Source organism: Ursus arctos, unplaced genomic scaffold (assembly GCF_023065955.2).
Source record: "Ursus arctos isolate Adak ecotype North America unplaced genomic scaffold, UrsArc2.0 scaffold_6, whole genome shotgun sequence".
In the NCBI taxonomy this organism is placed as follows: domain Eukaryota; kingdom Metazoa; phylum Chordata; class Mammalia; order Carnivora; family Ursidae; genus Ursus; species Ursus arctos.
The window spans coordinates 42,706,715-42,724,372 of NW_026623078.1; the positions used below are offsets into that span (position 1 = coordinate 42,706,715).

Below are 17,658 nucleotides of genomic sequence, written 5' to 3' on the forward strand. Positions count from 1 at the left end.
GAAATCAAAGTTGTCCCTAGGTGTGAAATAGCCAATTCTGTAACAAATGTAATCATGAACAGTCAGCGGCTGTTCTTGGATCTTCTCCAGCACACACCCCATGAGAGTGGCAATTCTTTGTCCATTGCTTATTTTAAATAGCAGCCAGTAGGATTTGGATGGTAACAGAGTCTTTTAGTGTTTTCTTGGCATTTAGTAAGTAGAAAAATGTCAGTATACTTCTTAATGATACCAATTTCATCATCTTTAAAGAACTGAGATAGCCTTTTGTTATTGTTGAAACAGTGCTTGAAAAGAATCTCCAGCACTCTCAGTTTAAAGAAAAAACACTTTTTTTTGTTTCTTACTTCTTATGTTGAAGACATATTGAATGAAAGAGATGATTTTGTCATCTTTAGACAGTCTTTTGCCTCTTTCCCAAGTGTGTTCGCAGAAATCAAAAAGGGACAATATTTAAAAAGTAAAGTTATAAATATTTTTAATGGAGTGGAGAAAAACATCCAGAGAAGAGCTGATTTCTAGAACTATAGTGACCCAGATTTAGGACCCACTGGGTTCTTACCTCTGTTTCCACCATTCCACTTACCTTGACATCTATTACACTTTTAGTGCAGTGATTACATAGTGTATTTCTGAATAGAAATGTCCATATATACAAATAATTGGATTTCTTTTACTTTCATAAACTGCTTTACACAGATGTTCAAAGCAAATTCTACCTTTAACATCTCTCCAGAAAATGCTTTTATTAAAGATTCAAAATAAAAGTAATGTCTCACTTGTAATCTTATATTGGAGACAGATGATACTATATTATCTTTTCTCTTATGGATAAAAGATAGGATTTTTTCCCTTTTAGCATTTATCAACAAACAAAGATGTCAAATATCAATAGAGTGTTATAACTCTTTCATACAGCATCTTATTCTCATAATATATTTGTTAGATTGGTAAAGATCAAAAAAATTTTTTTTGTAACAGGAAGCCTCATTTTCAAGAGGTAGCATTATCACATAAAATGCCTCAGTAAAATAGTGCCTTGTAGTTCGATGACTGCCATAAAATTGCTGGAACTTTGTAAAAAGGTAGAGATGACCTGGAAGTTTGCTAAGGGGAGAAGGTAACTGTTCAATGAAATAGTTGCTTTCAAAGAAACAGAAACTCAAATTAGTCAGTCCATCTCTCCTAATAAACTTCTTCCAGTCTTAGCAAAAAAGAGTTCATTTAGTCAGGTTTTCTTCCTATATTTGGAGAAATTAGAATATGTTCTGAGATTATGCTATAATAAATGGTGAAGAAAACAAGAGAATAAGTGAAAGATCAACTAAAGCATCACACATGACCTTAATTGAACCTATCCATAGCCCTCTGCACACACAAGTATACCCTCAGCTGCCCCACAATCAAATATGAATCTAAAACTCAACTAACAATCAAAAACATGCATGTCTCTCAGAGCTCATCTTTGATAAATCATTATAAAAAACAAACGAAATAAATAAGATGTTAAATGTTAGGGATAACCCACAAATGTAACTGATGAAGAAATAAAATACCTGACACACTGTTGGCTACAAAAATCATTCACATGTTTGGCAAATAGAGTTCAATGACTAATGAGTATATAAGTCGCTCATGATGCTGTGTACCTAGACTGTACAAAGACAATGACCTTGAAACGATGCAAGATAATCAGCCTACAACTATTCTGATGTCCGTTCCTTTACAAAAATGTGCGAGAATCCAGAAAACTGTATTGATGTCCATTGAGCTCACCAATGACGCAATTCAGGTGGTTAGTAAGCAGTAAAATTATCTTCCCAAGAGAGAGTTGCACAGATTCTGCAGTGTGAGTTATCTGTTCTCAAAACTTCTCTAAGCATATTCTGGTTGAGAGGAAAGTTGCCAGCTTTTAAGGTAAAATTTGACGGAATGGTTCATGGGAGATTTTTTTAAGGACCTTCATTCACTTAACATACACAAGAAATAGCATGTTTTCAAGAAATAATGGTTGAAATGTGAAATGTTTGGGAATTTTTGGAAGCTATTGCCTATAACAAATGGCACTGCTAACCCTTTAGGAATGTGTCTTATTCTATACAGTATGAGATAAAGTGTCTATTTTGCCATTATTCATTAATTTGATCTTGAGGCTATATTGTGATACCCATAGAGATTAAACCTGAAACTCACGTTTTTATTCTTGGCAGTGACTCAGACATCAGAATTGAGAACATTCTGACAAGGTTTCTGAATGATGCCAAGCAATATCTTTATTTGACAGACATAGATTTAAACATATTTTTCTTTTAAATCATTCACAGACTTTAATTTTATTTTATATTTAGAAAAAGTAAAAAAGTCACCTACTGAATGTTTAGTTACAGACTAGAAACAAGTAGTCAAAATTCTGATACAACACAGGAAAAGAGCACACAGCTTTAGAGTCAAACTTAGGTTCTAATCCTGGCTCTGTCATTCCCTCATGTGATAATAGGCAAGTCTGTCAACTTCATTGAACTTGTTTACTGATCAATTTAAATGGTAATAATACGTGACTTACAGGGCTGTTGTGAGGGTTAAATTAGATCACAGATATGTAATACGCATGGTACAGTGTCTGGTACAACCTTCTTAGATGCAATCACAGTCTAGAAATTCTAATCGTCTTCGGTACAAATATAAGGTTATACCAAGGCTAGGTCTAAAGTCCAACCAGATATAAAGGGAAAAGAGTTCAGTATCAGGATTGCTCTTGTAAGGTTTGCTTGATGACAAATTATTGGTTTGACTTTGCTCTTTCATTGAACTGATTCTGACTGACTTTGGGAAATCAACCAAAACAGTTCCTGAGAGCTATATTAACACAGATTTCAGTTCGCTTTTTTCTAGGCTCACCTAAAATATGAAGGTAAATAGGACCAAAACCCAGATGTGTGTATTGAATGCTTAAGGTTTCTATGAATTGTAATATTTATTCAATGAGTCGTCAGAGACAAGGGTTACTCAGCAGATGCCATGAAGAGAACTACCTTGTCTTTTCCAAACTGCAGTATTATATTTTAGAGCTTCATCAAAGCCACATGGTCAGTGTTAAAAATTCCAACCATGCCAGCAAGTTAAGGAACATGATAGATAAAAAGGTAGTTCTTACAATTTCGTTCTGGGAATAATACTCATTTGAAATTACGTTATAGTTTAAAAATTAAACTCTAAATTGCAACATAAAACATCACTATGATGGGCATATTCTGTGAGTCTGGAAGAATTTTTTAGCATATGCTTTAAAAAAATGATTATGGCCACATCAGTTTAAATTAGATTAAGCAACAGAAAACCCAGCTTTGTTCTTACAGAGCAGATAGTCAGGCAAAAGAAGTATATTTTAGTTAAATGCTATATTTACACAATACAATTAAAGTATCTGAAAATTAATAAACATCTTCTTGGGTTTCAGAAGAATTGTGCATAAAAACTTTTGTAAGATTTAATCCTGTTGCCAACTAAGATATCAGATTTTGAAATAAACATATTAAAATTAAAATGGTTCTTTCAAAACAGTGAGAATAAAAAACGTTTTGTATACAATCAAGACAGGTAATGATGCAAAAAATTGCTCCATAAATCAATCAGTCCTCTATACTTATTTCATTAAAGGATAATATACTGGGATATCATTTCAGCAACATTGCCAAAGCTTTCCAGATTTGATTTCAATCCAAAACTTTTAGCAGAACTCAGCACTTTAGAAACAAAGCAATAAAGAAAAAAGGAAAATCCAGTGCAGATGTACATTTCCATGATATTTAATGCATAACTGTATAGTTGTACCATATTAGTCATCATGGCAACCAGCCTACAAAAAATATTAAAGCAACCTGAAGATGAGCTGAATATTTCTGGTCAATCCTCCCATAACCTATATTATAAAGGCTTTAATATTTATGAACACTATATTAATTTCATGTGCATGCATATTACATAATTGCATCTTTCCACAAATTTTTGAAACTTTGGCAGTAGATGTGGGGGTTAGAGACAGGTGATGTATTAATCAGTCATCAAATACTTATATACCCAACAAACCACTAGGCTATTTGAGTGAAACAATTATATCCTTTTCTGTTGTTTCTTCCAATCAATTATCAGGATTCACTGACAAGATACATATACCTCGTTGTGTTACTTTTTCAAAGAGTCACCTACACATATTGAATCTAATATACATAATGACATAAAAACTTAGAGAACTAATAAATGTATCTGGAAAAATAAATCCTGAAGAACAGTTGAATGTGAGTATAACATAAGCAAACACTCTGGAATTAAGGAATACTTAAAATCTCAGATCTATCACTTACTAGAAATCAACAAGTTGAATCTCTATTTCTTCTGTTTCACCTATAAGATAAAAGACATAACATTGAAATAGAATGTCGCTATGCCATTATTTTCAGACATCATTATCTCCCTAGGAAATTCAAGATAATTAATGGAAATATTTACAAATTAAAAGAGTTCAGTAAAAGTAACAAAAATAAATAAATAATTTTCCAATACACCAGAATGATCTTTGACAAAAATATAATGAAAAAAAATACTATGCCCCAAATATTGAGCATCCAGGAATAAAGTCTCTTAGAATTGTATAGGACAGAAATAAAACATCATCAAAATTTACTGAAAAATATGAATATGAAAGGAGACTTGAAAAAATGGAAGACCATGTCCCTTGATGAAAAAAAATCAGTACTTCCTAAATTAAGTTTGCAATGTCATAAAAACCCAAACAGGGTGTTTCTGTACCTTGACAAGTTGATTTTAATGTTCATGTGGGGAAAAAATTCAGAGGGCAACTGATCAAGGTCATCTTGATTTCCTCTCAGCTTAGGCAGGTTTCTTCCTGACTTTAACTTTGACCTCCCTTCTCTTAGATCATTTACGTTAGAAAATTTGCAATTGGAAATTCTTACTCTGCCACTTTGAGATATAAATAATTTTCTTCCAGCCTCTTGTCAGTATCACATCCCAGTAATACGCTCCTCAAAAACCTGGGAAACATCCCTTTGAAACATAATCATCAAGTAAGGTAGTGCCTTTCTATTCCAGTCTCTATGGGAAGATGGGAGCCTAATTTCCACTAGGTACCACATAGCACATACAGATGGTCTAGTCACATTGACCAACCTCCCCCTAATATCCTGCAATACTTTTCTACTAACTCACCCCAGCACTTAAAAATGCTCCCATCTTTTGTTTCAGCAAAGTTGAGTTCAATCTCTCTCTATTCCAACAGGTATGACAATTTTCCAAGGGGGTCAAAACTTAGAATCCCCTGGAGAGATTTTTAAACCACAGACTGCTGGGCCCTATCTTCAGTTTCTGATTCGGTAGGTCTAGGAGGGGCCAAGAATTTTTCTTTCTAAACTTCTTCCCAGATGCTACTGATGTTGCTGTTTTGAAAACCAGACTTTGAGAAACAATTATCTAAGGCATTTTCACAACACCACTGGGTTTATACTGTGGATCCTGTTGTGTGTCAGATGAAATGTATTTTATAAATTATTGTAATGAAAGGCAACCATGGATTCTTCTGTTATTGGTGCATGGCCAGGCAGACATTGGCAAACTTGGTCTTGCATTTCAAAAAATATCCATGATCAAAAAATAAAATAAAATAAAAAACCAAAACCCAAAAAATATCCATGACCTTGGATTATTTTGTATTATGCTCCATATTAGTTTCTTAGGGCTGCCATAACAAGTTACCATAAACTATGTGGCTTAAAAACAACAGATTTTTTTTTTCCTCACAGTTCTAGAGGCCAGAAGTACAAAATCAAGGTATGGGCAAATTTGGTTCCTTCTGGAGGAAGGAAGGTGATGGTGAATCTGTTTCGTGCCTCTTGTTAGCTTCCAGTGGTTGCCAGCAATTCTTGGTATTCCCTGTTTTGTAGATACATCACTCAAATCTCTGATAGCCTCTGCCATCATGTAGAGTTCTCCTCTGATTAACTAATTAAATATGCAAAGATCTTATTTCCAAATTCTGAGGCTCTGGGTGGACATGAATTTGAGGGGACAGTATGCAATCCAGTATATGCTCTAACCTGGAGTATCTTAACTGCTTTGTCGTTAATGGTTGCAAGTAACAAAATACAGTTTCTGGTTCTTTCTTAACCCTCAGGATGGCCGGGAGGAGTGAAGGCATGCAGAGTCCACATCCTTTGGCACTATTTGAAACTCTCTAAGTATTCTGTGTGCCATACAAACATTGTCATTTTCTATGCACACCATGATGTGAAAAACATTGGAAAGCGCTATAATCAACTGAGCTAAATAAATACAAATAAACTAAGGTAATAATTTTATATTCCTTTTTCACCACAATCAGGTCATATTATGCCAAGTTCTCTTAAGAAGTAAGAAATCCTGTAGAAAAGGAAATTTGTCCTCCTGTACACCCTTTTGGAAAAAATTAAATGGTCCTACTCCAAAATTGTTTCATTGGAGTTTTATACTCCCCAACTTTGAGGCTCCATTAGATTATATTCCAATAATTGGCAAACTTTCAGGAAATATTTATTAAATGGTTACTATGTGTCAGACTAAGGATGCAAACATACTATACAAGATACAGCCTCTAATCTTAAAATTCAGTGGGGGATACAACTCAAAGAGATAATTACAAAACAATCTGTTGAATTCAGATATTGAGATATATAAAAGGAGCTCCTCCTTATAAAATGTGTCCACACAGATCTCATTTATTTCCCTGATATCCTGTGAGATAAGCAAAGGAGTTATTAATCCCACCTTAAAGATAAGGAAATTGAGACTCACAGAGGTTAGGTAATATATTCATGGTCGTATAACTAAAGCAGGAACCCAGGGTTTAGCTCCTCCTCCATTGCTGTTCCACTAACCTACTTGTCCATCTCCCACAGAGGATTTAGGAAATAACAGCAGGGCTCTTTTCTTCTCTGTATGGACAGGGAAGGGAGGAGGGTAATCTCTCAGTGCAGAGAATCTTGTGCACTGTTACCAGGGCTAAGCTTAAAAGCCGTAAATTTATGACAGACATAAATATATAAAGAGCTAAGTTTCTAAGAGCAGTAACTTGTCCATCTAGCAATAATATAGTACTTTTTTTCAGACGACTTGAAAGTCATCTGAAGAAACCCTGTCTTATGACTCAGTGCTCTCCATGCTCTTTCATTTGCCAGGTTCACAAACAAAATACCACCACTTCAGGAGTCAGCAAACAAGCCTTTTGGGCACGGGTAACAACAGAGCCCAAGTCCAAGTTCTTAGTCCCAAGGTCCTCGGAGGGGAGTGGTGAAGTCAGGCCACACAGGACTGAATGAAACACAGGGTAAACCATAACACTGCTACACTTTAAGTCTCATTTTGCTCAAAATTGATTGCAGTTGTGCCAACTTCCTAGACTGTTAAATTTGTTCTAGCGCACTTTTCCATCCTCACACTTTATGCAGAAACAAAAGCAAAAACAAAAGTGTTTCTTTTAAATATGTTCCCTATGCAAGCAGAAATCAAGACTTCCTCACAATTCTTGATTGAAGAATGTATCCCAGACAACTTTGCATTCAAAGTTTCCAAGGAGCAAATGAAGATTTCCAGGAAAGCTGTAATTTCTAGACATACAAAGGAGTCGTGTGTGTGTGTGTGTGTGTGTGTGTGTGTGTGTGTGTGTGTGTCTGCCTTCCCAAACTAAAACCAGAGATGGGCGATGATGAAAACAAGAAAACAAAAAGAAGATGTTTTTGCCGTTATTAATAACATTTCACTATTTAATGTCGATAATACATGATTATATTCTTATATAAAAAATTCAAATAAAAACAGATATATTCAGAATAAATCCAGAGGTTCCTTGCACTTCATACTCACAACTCCATGTCCTCTCCCTCTCCATTGTCCATGCTTTGTGTTCAGCCTTTTGTTCTATTCCTATTGTATACATTTGCATACATATGTGTATACTTATACATATGTATCTTTGGGGTTTTTTTCATAAATAAATCATCTTTACAAGTTGCTCTGCAACTTGTGGTTTTCAATTTAACAATGTCTTGAAATTTTTACTTGTGTCAGGGCATACAGTGCAACCTCATTCTTTTGTAAAAACTACTTATTATTCCAAAGTATAAATGACTCATAATGTGTTTACTTACTCACTGTGTTTATTCCTTGGTGCCACTGCAAAGTTTTTCGATGAAAAATCCACCATATGTGGTGGACTTCATTCCACTTCTCTGCCTCATGACTGCCCTTTAAATATGTTACACACCAGTGCTTGACATTAGAAAAGCATCCTAGTAAAACAGGATGGAAGTTTCTATTTATTATTTTCAGTTTTGTATAGAGCTACATATTTATAGGGATAAAGTCTGTGACACCTGAAAAATAAGCCAATAGAAAATCCATGTGTTTTAATACAATTGATTCCTATTTTCAATTAGAGTTGCACATATAGAGAAAAACCAATATAATGATCTACTTTTGAAATAGCACTCATAAATTACCATTAAGGGGAAGAGTTTTATGGCTAAAAAGATTACAGAGTATGTAATTTTAAACATTATAAACAATGAATTCTCCCTAGTGTTTAAATTTTTACATTTTATAAAGTTCTTAAGTACTCTCTCAAAGCCAAAACAGCCTTATTTGGGACTTCTTTGAAAAATTGTTTTGGGACCATTTTTGCTTTCAGGCATTTGCCCTCAGAGGGAGATGACCTCCCAGCCCTAGGATATAGTCATCACTTGAAGTCATTATGCAAAACTCACTAAATAGGGATAAACTAACGGTTCACAACCAAAACCCTGTATCACTCTCTTTCCAGTTCACAGTTTACTCCCCAAATCTCATCTAAACCAAAGAAAGTAGTCCAATTCTGCACTGAAGAAATCTTCAAAATTATACTCAGAAAAACAGTTGAGTTAAGAGATTGGTTGATGATGCACTGCTTAACACGGGGGGGGGGGGGGGGGGGGAGAAAAGACCACAAGATCAGATGAACTGATTGTCTTATTAGCCTGCCATTGGCCAGGGATAAATGGCCCCAGGGTTATCATTCTACAGGGAGTGAAAAAGTCATTGGAGATGGACCCTGCCTCACTGCCCCTACTCTAACTTTGCCAAGGATTGTACTGAAATAATAAATCTGTAAACTTTTGCTGTGGTTTATATTACTGTGAATCATAATACTGCTTTGTTCTCATCTTTCCGAGAAAGCCATGACCAAAACTGGAAAAATGAATATATATTAACTTTTTCTTACTTCTCTCCCTTCCTTCATTTTTTCCTTCCTTCTTACCTCCTTTCCTCCCATCTTTCTATACCTTCTGCCATCCTTTCTTTTTCTCACCCTTATTGTGCAGGATTTCTCAACCTCAACACTACCGACATTTGAGACCAGATCATTCTCTCTTGTCAGGGCCTATCCTGTGCATCACAGGAGTTTAGCAGCATCCCTGGTCTCTACCCACTAGGTGCCAGTAGAACCCCCTTAGTTTTGACAACAGACCTGTCTCCATACGTTGTCAGGTATACCACAAAATCACCCTCTCTGAAAACCACTGTTGTAGCATTTGTTAATTATGACACTTACTGCAGCAAATTCTTAATCTAACCTCTCCTTTCTACACACCTTGTCAGTCTGTGAACTGTTGTTACCTCCCGCCATGCCAGTAGTGTCAGCCATTATTCTCAACATCCTGCTTAACCCAGGAATGGGGATATAACAAAATGATTACAATAAAAACGATTACCAGTTTCTCTTCTAAGCACTTCAACATATTTTCACTTAATCTCTTTGTGATTCAGTTTCCTCATCTGTGAAAAGGACCTGAAGGATCTTGTAAGAACTAAACATATTAATGTATGGAAAGCATTTAGCTGGGTCTGGCATTTGGTAAATGCTGCCTTAAGCATTAATGATCCTTACCATTATTGTTATTGTTATCACACTCCCAATTAAGTCTCACTACTGCCCTAGTGAATTGGGGAGCTGGGATGTAAACATGAATGTACTTTTAATACCCAAACCTGAGCTCATAAACATTAACATTGCCTTAAAAGGAGAAGCACTAAAAATAACATATTAAGAGCTACACTTGTAATTTTAAATTTTCTAGGATCCAGATTTTAAGAAGTAGAGAGAAACAGGAGAAAGTAATTTTATATTTTATCTTAACACAATATATTAAAATATTATAATTTTAACATGCAATCAATACAAAACATCAATGAGATAATTCATATTTTTTTGGTACTAAGTCCTCAAAATCTGGTGTTTACAGCTCATCTCAGTCTGAAGTAGATACATTTCAAGTGCTCAATAAACATATGTGGCTAGACTACTACATTGGACACAAAGGGTTAGACTAAAGACAAATCAAGGATACTGTACATGTGAAGAACCCCCCTCCCCATCACGTGCCAATCATGTGGTTGAATGTCTTGCCTTCCTCATTCAATTGAATTTTCTTTCATGAAGTGCTATAGCTTGCTAGTCATTGTATAGCACACACGATAGGAAGTGCTTTGTATTTATTGAACAGAAGCATGAATACAAAAATGAAGAAACGCATGAATGAATGAGAGAATGAAATAATATAAAAACCAAATCGCAGGCTACATATATATTTTTATATTTTAGCCTTAGAAAGTAGGCAAATTTGAAAATTCAAAACCTCTATTGTAAGATTCATTTGCCTGTTTAAAGAAAAGTGTCGGAGCTATAACAGATGCACAACTCAAGTCTCCCGCAGTCAATCTGATAAAATCCTGGATATTTTCACATTAAAAATGCACATTAATTTTTTTTGTACTCACATCCCACCTGTAGAATTACAAGATTGTATAATATTCATTTTAAACTCTCTTGAGGATAGAATGTAAGTGTAATCTCTTTAGAACATCTTACAGAAATATCACAAAGGAATGGACAATTGATATAAATGTGAAATTCTGAATTATGGCTAAATAACAGAAGTTTGAATCTCGGGTAACATTCTTCTAAATGATGAGTAAATACCATCATTTGGTTGAGCTATTTTGAACACTATTCCTTAGACATTGTTTTTTCTTAAAATATGGACCCCAAGCTAGGCATAATACTCCAGATCATCGAATGAGCACAGGATACAAGGAAATTATTCTTTTAATAAATTTTGCAATTATAAATCTGTTCATTATACTAAATTTTAAAAGCTCTGTCAACTCACTAGGTCATTCTCGTGTATAGGTCCATGAATCAAACACTGCCCAGCCTCTGCATGTACATGTGTACACAGATATGCATAGTACGTAGATACATAGACACAAAATTAAACTCTAGCAGTGTCACATGAGCTCCTATAAAATTTAATCTTAAATTTCAGCCACATTTCCAGGTTTTTAGGTCAAAATTCATTTGGCTTCTGATGTCTACCACATTAACTAACTTTCCTACCTTTATGGCAATCATAGATCTGATCAGCACATCCATATCTTCATCCAAATATTTATAAAAATATCAAACAAGGCAAAATTTAGGAGGAAGTTCTGTAGGGTGGCACTAGGTGCAATATTCTCATATTTCATATGCAAAAGATCACCCTGGGGAGCTTCTTTAAAATGCAGACATCTGGGCCTCTTCTTCAGTAATTCTGATTCAACGGGTCTGGAGTAGGGCCTAGGAATATAAATTTTTAAAAAGCACCTGTGGAAATAAACGAAGAACACCAAATGAGAGCAAGCAAAGGCTACTTATTCAGAGCTTGCTATAACAAGGGAGTTGGCCCCATCTCTTGCATTTGGCAGAGACAGGCAGAGAAGCAGAAAGCCTTTACAGTGTGTGGGGGGAAAAGAGGGTTTCAGGTGCTATGGACTAAATCTCTGTGCGTGCCCCCCGCCCCGCAACCCACCCCCTACCCCCACCCAGATTCAAATGTTGAAATCTCAGCTCCCAATGTCATGGTAATAGGAGGTAGGGTCTTTGGGAGGGAATTAGATCGTGAGGATGGAGTGTTTATGAAAGAGAACTCAAAAGCTTTCTTACCCCTTCTGCCATGTTAGGACATAGCAATAAGGCTGCCTATGAACCAGGCTCTCACCAGACACCGAAACTGTGAAACCCTTGATCCCAGGCTCCTGAAATGTGAGAAATAAATGTTTATTGTTTAAACCACCCAGTCTATGGTATTTTTGTTATAACAGCCCCAAAGACTAAGATATCAAATATGACCAGATTGAAGACTGTTGGCATGGGGAAGATGCAGACAGGTGAAGGAGAAGTGGGGCATCCAATATGACGTGCTAGAGGTACATATTTGGCTTTCTCCCATTAATCCTAAATTGGAAGCAGAGGCAAAAATTAGGACACTGTCAGTTATTAATCAAGTCCTGGCCACTAGGGATTAATTGTTTACAGGGGTCATTATTTGGCTTCCTGGGCTGTTTGATACAGATACTAGCCTGACTTCCTCACTAGTTATTCTATGTAGTAGGTCGGCTTTTTAGGCTGGTTGTTACAGGTTGTAGGTCAGAATTCTATTTTTATATAGAGTTTAATCATTGTCCACTTGTAGACTGTCTCTCATGCTCCAGGAAATTCTGATACAGGAGGTTCTCACACACAGCATGCCAGATGTTTAAAACACTTATCTTTATCTTCCTGGTTGACTCTGATTAAACCAGGCTCTCCGCCAGTTGACATTTCCCCATATGGTCACAGTCCATACGGACATTAAGATAAAATGACCAATTGGGGAAATAATCACTTATTTGTATAACCCTTCACAGTTTACAGTTTTTAATTCTTTTTTACATTTAATTTTCATATCACTTTCATTTATGAGGAATGCATTCTCAAATATTGCTAGCAGCAATGAAAAATGGTCCAGTCACTTTGGTTGGTTTCCAGTTTGGAAAACCACTGGAAGTTTCTTACAAAGTTCATATTCACCTACCATATGACCTAGCAATGCTACTACTGGGTAGCTACCCTACTGAAATGAAACCATACACTCATGCAAAAATCAGTATGTGAATATTTACAATAGCTTTATTCATGAGTGCCCCAAACCAGAAATAACTCAGATGTCTTTTAAGATGGGTAAATAAACTGTGTTATATCCATGCAATGGAATACTACTCAGCATTAAAAAGGAATAAGCTACTGATTCAAGAAACAACATAGAAGAATCTCAAATGCATTTGCTAAATGAAAGGCTATATAGGGTCTGTTTTCATTTATATGACATTCTGGAAAAGGTAAAACTGTAAAGGTGGAAAACATCAGTGCCTTCTAGGGGCTTAGGAAGTATGAGAGGATAGTAAATTACAAAGAGGCAGCATAAGGGAATTTTGAGGATGAGAGAGCTGCTCTTTAGGGAACTGTCATAGTGGATACATGACTCCATACATTTCTCAACCTTCATGGAAACATATTTCACAAAGAGTAAATTTTACTCTGTGTAAATTTTTAAAAATCAGCCCAGATATAAAAGGAATCTAAAATAGAATGCAGTCTGTGACAAAGGAATTTAAGTGTATGAATAACATAAGTACATGAATAACATAACAGGAGGGAGTAGGTAAGAAAGGATCTGACCTAAGTTTGCAAAACAGTGATTTGACTATAAAGCTAAACATAAAAGAACTATATACAAACACAGTACTAAGTTGGTGAATTTGTTTCTCACTGGGGTATAAGTCAGTAATTCTGCAACCACTTTATATATATATAAATATACACAAACACATTAGGTCAAACAAATATGCAAATAAATTATAAATAATGGAAAAAAATACCTGGAGACCCTTCTCTTGGGAAAAAAAAAGACAAGATTTATAAAATAGATAAAATATAAAATTGTTTGTGTCCAGGACATGGCAAAAAATATTTGTAGCATGAAATTTGAGTCATAGAGAATAACACATTAATACAAGGGAACTGGGCATTTCTAAACATGATACAGATAACACAGCCTGTATTTCTTTCTGCTTTTGATTTAGAGTTTATCTATAGCAAGAGTGGTCAATGATAAGATAAAAAATCTAATAAACTGTTACAAGTATTTCAAAATAGTAGCAATAAGTAAAATCATAAATCAAAAAAATTGAAGGCTTTAAACCACCATATAACAAGATCCTATTACTATCTGTTATTGAAGTCAGCATACTGATTACAACAGGATATAACAAAATATGTAAGTGCCAGATGATCAATGGTGATGGCTTTCCTAAAGATAGTGCATTGTAAAAAGAAAATAAAAAACGACTAAGTTATGAAGAGAATGAGTCTGCTCCTGTTCTTTTCAATAGCATTGGAGTACATAAAATGAAGAAAGCTATACTATAGAATCATTAATCTATCATCAATGAGGAACACCCCTCCCCTCTTTTAACCTCATGTTTCACAGGTGGGATTGTTTTGCAGAGTTGCCTTACCACTTTCCATTACATTTATTGATGGTGTACACTCTCTGGGGTACTGAGCACTTTCACTGAAATTTGTGAGCCATCTATTCTATTTTGAGTCACTCTGGCTCTCATTTAATGATAAAATTAATCATGTTTTGCCATTCCGTGCAAATTTTGCTGTGTAGAGCCTACGGTTTACATCAGAAATGCAAAAAGTTCTGTAAGTAAAGCACAACACCTTAAGCGCAACTGACTGCCTTGAAGTCAGAATTTTGAGTATCCGTCTTGCCACTTCCTTGCTATAGGCAAAGAACTTACTCTGGGCCTGTTTCTTTGACTGCCAAATGCTGAGAGTAATCCCTTCCCTGCTCTTTCCACAGGTTGTCAGGGGGACCAAATGAGCTTGTGGAAGCATTAGTGCTTTGCAATCTCATTACATAAAAACTATACAAATGAGAGTTGCTATAATGACTCTAACTATTAACAAGAAAATTCTTGACATGAATACATATCAAAGAAAAACTCTATATTGACCGAAACATTATATAATGAGTGATTTGCTGCATGGATCAAATGATGTGATTCTGAAAATCATCAGTATGACCATTAAAATGTTCTTCCAATTATATTCAATGATAAAGAAAAATACAAGTAAATTATAATGTAACTTAAATAATTTATGAGTATCAAAAATTATGATTATGAGAGGAATGGAAGTCATGATATTCCTCTTCTTTCCTTACTTTACTTAACTAAGAAATAAATAAAGCATACAAATCCATTCACGCAAAGACATTGGGAATTATTCTCTAAGGTGTACCTTTGGGACGTTAAAAGGATATGAAAGCTGAATATAAAAGGAAAGAGTTATTGATGGTAGAATCCTATCATCAGGGAAAGACTGACCTCTTTTCAATCACACCAGGTGGCAATTACCTGTTCTTACATAAACCTGAATTTGCTTTTATCAAGTCAATGAAAGCAAATAAAGCAAGGATTCTTTTGTTAATCCTAGAGATCCTATGATATAAAGAGAAAACTCTAGAAAGTTAGGAGGCCTTATTTCTAATCTTAGTTCTGCCCTGTTATTAGCTACTCTGCCCTGTTATTAGCTACTCTGGACCTGTTATTAGCTAATTTTTCCACCCGTAACACTGTCCTACCTATTCCAAAGGGTGTGAGTATGGAGAGACACACAGAGAGACAGAAAGAGACAGAATAAGAAAGAAATGCCAAATGAAATAAATGTGAAAGTGCTAACTAGAGAAGTTTATCAAGAGTGAGATCACAGTTTTACATTTGGGAACTCATTGCACCATACAATAAACCCAGTGATTAAAAGTCTGCCTAAAGGGGCGCCTGGGCGGCACAGCGGTTAAGCGTCTGCCTTTGGCTCAGAGCGTGATCCCAGCGTTATGGGATCGAGCCCCACGTCAGGCTCCTCTGGGATCGAGCCCCACGTCAGGCTCCTCCGCTATGAGCCTGCTTCTTCCTCTCCCACTCCCCCTGCTTGTGTTCCCTCTCTCGCTGGCTGTCTCTATCTCTGTCAAATAAATAAATAAAATCTTAAAAAAAAAAAAAAAGTCTGCCTATAAGGGGACCTGGGTGGCTCAGTCAGTTAGGCATACAACTCTTGATTTCAGCTCGGGTCATGATCTCAGGGTTATGAGATAGAGCGCTGCGTTGGGCTCCACACTCAGCGGGGAGTCTGCTTGAGATTCTGTCCCCCTCTCCCTCACTCCTTCCCCCACTCACATGCTCACTCACTTTCTCTCTCTCAAATAAATTAATAAATCTTAAAAAAAAAAAAAAGGAAAAAAGAAAAAAATCTGCCCATAATCTAAAGATCAAAGTCTTTAAGATTGTAATTTCTTGGGAGTGGTTAAGAACTTAACTTCTATCATTTCTTAAAACACTAGTTCCATTTTTGGAGGAGCACTATCCCCCATCAGAGAGCTTCTTTACCCAGGGGTCCAGCTCTGCTCTCCAGTCTCACCTGGACTGTGAAGGAATTGAAATAATTTTGTGAAACTTTCTCTGTCAGCACCCTCTCAAGAATTCCAGTGGTACTTCCATTGTCCTCGGGCACTGTGGCAACTGCCTGTACACTTTTGCATAGGTCAGCTGCTAAAACAGGTCTTAGAGACTTGATAAAGCCGCGATCATGCTCAGCCTAAGTTTCCCCACCTGAAAAACAATATCATGCTAGATTATATCTTTGGTCTCTTCCTGCCCTAATATTCCATGCACATGTTTCAAATTGACAAGAAAAAAACCATGCTTACTTGGCTCCAGGTGGGAAACCCTCTTGTCTCTGCAGAATACAGAGCCTCACTGTGCAAAGAAGCTTCTGAGTCTTCCAGAGGTGGACCCTGGTTTGATGGGGCCTGAAGGTCATACAACTGGGGTGAGAATTCTTTAAGGAAAAGAACACAATATTTTGAGTATAAAATAAAGAGGACATGTTTATTTAGAATTAGAGAAGGAATCACAACAAAATTACTAATTTTAAAATGCCGACAAATAAACATCACAAAATCAAAACAGCATGATGTTTTTATTAATTAACTGCTGATACACATTGTAGTACTTTTTTCTCATTTTTTTGGCTGTGTGCTCTTTCCTTCTTTGTATGATAATGGTATTTAAAGATTTCACATAAAAAATGATAATGTAGTTTTTCCTCCATCGTGGATAATCAAAAGTTGTTTTTTTATTATTGATGCTTAGAAAGCATAAAACACGGGACTGCACACACATGTATACTGTGTTTGCAGGACAGCCACCAGTGTGTGCCCAGCAAATGCAGGACTTCTGAGAACTTTATATGTCTTATTACTGTGAATGCTACAATGCTGTGTACACTTTTGTTGTGGTGAGGCACTGATAAGAACCAAATTCTCCACTTACAGCTTTGCCCACTGATGAATAAGTATTTCTGGAAGCTATTCTTGTATTAGCATAGCTAGCAATAACTTCACTATACATGAAAGTGGCTCTAAATCACACAAATTCATAGCACTAAGCCCAAATTAAGTATATCACTAATTCAACTTTCCATTAATGAATTCCAATAATGCCTGTGGTCATTCCAATGCCACCTGACAGGAGGAGGATTACTTTGCAGGGAAAGTAGAATTGGAAAGATGCAGAGGACTTAACAAATTATACATAGAATGTCTAAATTTTGAAACTTTACACACACACACACACACACACACACAC

At 35.8% G+C, this 17,658-nt stretch overlaps 1 long non-coding RNA gene across 3 annotated transcripts in view; it reads right to left on the minus strand.

Moving 5' to 3' along the window:
• Positions 1-17,658, minus strand: part of LOC113252965 (uncharacterized) — a 227,750-nt gene that overhangs the window by 26,866 nt on the left and 183,226 nt on the right. Inside the window, exons 7-12 of one of the 3 annotated variants that reach the window (XR_008957901.1) lie at positions 16,719-16,849; positions 16,430-16,620; positions 12,068-12,159; positions 11,480-11,728; positions 8,196-8,336; positions 4,362-4,401 (exon numbers count right to left, since the gene is read on the minus strand). This is a non-coding gene — a long non-coding RNA (uncharacterized LOC113252965). Of the gene's footprint in view, positions 1-4,361; positions 4,402-8,195; positions 8,337-9,349; positions 11,729-12,067; positions 12,160-16,429; positions 16,621-16,718; positions 16,850-17,658 lie in introns of those variants that run through there. The other 2 variants (XR_008957900.1, XR_008957899.1) reach the window with 2 other exon arrangements.